Source organism: Sorex araneus, chromosome 1 (genome assembly GCF_027595985.1).
Source record: "Sorex araneus isolate mSorAra2 chromosome 1, mSorAra2.pri, whole genome shotgun sequence".
NCBI lineage: Eukaryota > Metazoa > Chordata > Mammalia > Eulipotyphla > Soricidae > Sorex > Sorex araneus.
In genome coordinates this window covers 101,890,665-101,894,198 of record NC_073302.1, presented here as the reverse complement: position 1 = coordinate 101,894,198, position 3,534 = coordinate 101,890,665, and the positions used below count along the sequence as shown (strand labels likewise).

Genomic DNA, 3,534 nt, shown 5'->3' with positions numbered 1-3,534 from the left:
GGCTCTCTCTCTCTCCCTCTCCTCTCTTTCCTTTCTCTCTCTCCCCCTCCCTCTCCCTCCCTCTGTCTCTCTCTCTCCCTCTCTCTCTCTAAGGGCTCTCTCTCTCCCTCCCTCTCCTCTCTCTCTCTCTCTCCCTCTCTGTCTCTCTCTCTCTCTCTCCCTCTCTCTCTAAGGGCTCTCTCTCTCTCTCTCCTCTCTCTCTCTCTCTCTCTCCCTCTCTGTCTCTCACTCTCTCTCTCTCTAACCAACCCCCCCTTTTATTTTTTTTGCTTATTGGGTCATACCCAGCAATGCGCAGGGGGTTATTCCTGGCTCTGCACTTATGAATCATTCCTGGCAGTGCTCAGGGGACCACATGAGATGCTGGGGATTGGAACCCGGGTCGGCCTCGAGCAAGGCAAACACCCTACCCGCTGTGCTATTACTCCAGCCCCCTCCAGCCCCATTTTTTGTTGTCTGACCTTTGGTCCACACTTGGTGGTGCCCAGGGGCGAGCCCTGGCTCTGTACTCAGAAGGGGCCCTTGGCAATACTTGAGTGCCCACATATGGTGCCAGGCATTGAGCCAGGGTCCGCAGCACCCAAGGCAAGTGCCCTACGACTGTCCTCTCTCCTCGAGGACATGAATTTCTTCATCAGCGGTGCCCCGGGTCTGCAGGAAGGAACACAGCAGGGCAGAGGGAGGAGGGCAGTCCTCTGGTCAGGACAGGAATGTCCAGTGAGGACGGACGTGGCCAGGCTGTGCTTCCTGCCCCCCGGGTCTGCAGAAGATGATCGCAATCCTGTGGCCTCGGACTCGCCGGGGACAACACGGACCTCAGGGCTCCCCCGGACACAGCGGCGCGTCCTCTCGTGCAGGTGGCGTCCTCGCCAGCCGCTCCTGCTCCCTGGCCCGCGCGGGCGGTTGGTGGTGCAGCAGCTGAAGTTCAAACACAGGGAGGGAGGGGAGAGAAGGCTCAGCTGGTTAATCATTCCCGACACCCCTGGGCGCCCCCACGGAAGTCGAGGTGAATCAGGAAATGGATGGCATGTTTCAAGTCACACGAATCAGCGCCCCAAAATTCATCATATTCACCTTCTTTCACGCGACATGTGGGGCTCACCCGAACCCCCTCGGGGGGCGCTATCACTCTGCGGTAGGAAGAAGGAAAGCAAGAGGCTGGGGAGATAAGAGCAGAGCAGAGGGCTCGGGGCTGTCTTGCATGCAGAGGGCACTGGCTCCTTCCCCGGCACGGCCTCTGCTCTCCTGAGCTCTAGCACTGAGGGTCTCGCCCCCAGCCACCCCCCACCCCAGGGGAAGAGAAAGAGGCAGCTCTGCATTGTGACCATGACGCCGACTTTTCTAACGGGAAGACCTTCATATGGGAAACGCTTCCCTGGGCGCTTGATGTTCCGAAAGAAAATATCCCAGCGTGTCATCTGGAAAAACAAACACCTGTGGATTTTCCCGATGGCCGTGTTTTGAAACCACAGACCCAGTGCAGGGGGTACGGTGTTTGCCTTGGGGCTGGACAGGTAACACGGCAGTTAAGGTGCTTGCCTTGCATGTGGGTTCGATTCCCAGCACCCCATACGGTCTCCCGAGCCAGACCGGGATGATCCCTGAGCACAGGAGCAGGAGTCAGCCCTGAGCACCAGTGGGGATGGCCCCCAAACAAGACAAAAACCAAACTCTCCCCCCAAAAAACAAACAACAACGAAAGGTCTTGCTTTGTATCTCAGACTGGTCTGTGGCTGCATACGGCCCCGATGCACCGCCAGCAATCACCCCTGAGCACCGAGCCAAGAGTAACCCAGAGCACAGCCAGGAGGGGCCCTGAAAACCCCAATAAAACCAACCCCCAAAACTTTGCTTCTAGAGTGAAGCTCTGGGCTGGGCACCAGTGTCATCTCCTGCACATTTCAGCTTCCATGTCCCCAAGGGAATGACCGCCCGGTAGGGGTGGGGGTGGCCTAAGCTCCGAGTCACTGGGCTGGAGCTCTGAAGAATCAAGGAACTTTCCACGGTCTCAGGGGACATCCGTGAGCAGTTGTCCATTTACTCCTCATCACTTAAAGAACTCAGAGCTTACTCCTGGCTCTGTGCTCAGGGGACCCTATGGTCAGCCCCATGCAAGGCAAGGGTCCACCCAGTACCGTCTTGCTGGCCCTAAACATCCCTTAGTTTAAATATGTCTATAGGTGGCCGGCAAATCTGTAAACTTGTTGCTATCCCCAAAGAGTTACAAAATCAAGTGAGCGAATAATGGTCGGCGTGGTGATTCCTGAGCGCAGATCAGGAGCCAGAGTAAGAGAACCAAATACCAATTGGAAAAAAAAAAAAAGAAGAAAAAGAAAAGGACAAGGAGGAGGGGCAGGTTCTGGGTGGGAAAGAAACCTGGTGCCCTCCCATAGCTGGACTCTGCCAAGACCGCCAACCGCCAAGCGTCCGTGCCTCTCGCTGTAGCGCAGTGCTCAGGGCCACCAGTGGGGTGAGCGCAGTGCCTCTGCGCCCCAACTTCTCCAGCCCTGCTGTGCTGGCGGGGAGGGGTGGCCGGGGCGCGCCCGGCCCAGCAGCCCCGCAGGGTGGCCAAGTCCAGGCCTCCGGCAGCCTCTGCCCCGCCCGCGGCGGGGGCGCGCGCGGCCCGCGTGCCACGTAGTCGGGGACGGGCCGGCGGCCACGGGCCGGGCCAGGAGGGGGCAAGGGCGCTCCCCGGCAAGGCCCGGGGGGCGCGGCCCCGGGCAGGAGGCCCCCCCTGGCGCCCCGCATTTCCTCCCGGAAGTCGTACAGGAAATCCGAGCGCGGCCGGGGACGCCGGGGCTCAACGCCCGCAGCCCGGGCCTGGGGGGGCGCCGCGATCCTGGGCCGCACGCGCGCCTTTGGGGGGAACTTTCGGGACCACCGCGTTCCCTCAGTGCCGGAAGGCAACAAGTACCGGGGGAAACCCCGTTGTCACGGCTCTGCAGTGCCCTGGGGGCAGGCCGGGCGCATGCGGCCGGCGCGGGGCTTTGTTTGACGGGCGAGCCCTGGGCACCATCGGGGACCACCCCCCCCCCCGGGCCTGGGTGTCCGGGGACCCCCCTACCTGGCTTTGCGAGTGCGGGACACCGGGTCCCCGTGTCCCGAGTGGCCAGAGAAACTTGTCACCCCCGGGAGCCAAGATGGCGCAAAGGGCGCAGGGACAGTGTCCGGCGCCCGGAGGTCACCCCGCCGGGTCCCCCGTCCCCTCTCCGCGGGGGCCGCGGCCGGGAGGGCTCGGAAGCGGGAAAGCGCCGCCGGGTCCTGAACTCGCCGGGCCAGGAGCGGCCCGCCTGGCTCTCGGGTCCCCAAACTTTCCGCCGCCACGCGAGCACCGGCCGCCGAGCCTCGGGGACCCGCTCCCGGAGCGCAACAAGTAGCAGGCCCGGCCCGGCCCGCGGGCGCAGCCCCCCGCGCTCCCCTGCACCCCCTGGCACCCCCGACCCCCCGCGCCCCCTCCGCCGAGCTTCACCCCAACTTGGCCAGCCCGGCGGCGCCGACCTGCAGCTCCTCCGGGGTGGGGGCGGGCGCCCCCGA

The 3,534-nt window shown here is 63.2% G+C and overlaps 1 non-coding gene across 1 annotated transcript; it reads right to left on the bottom strand.

The window, feature by feature from the left end:
• Window positions 1-1,005: 1,005 nt before the first annotated feature.
• On the bottom strand, window positions 1,006-1,075 carry LOC129401022 (small nucleolar RNA SNORD123). The gene has a single exon (XR_008628049.1). It is a non-coding gene; the product is annotated as a small nucleolar RNA SNORD123 (small nucleolar RNA).
• Window positions 1,076-3,534: the final 2,459 nt, after the last annotated feature.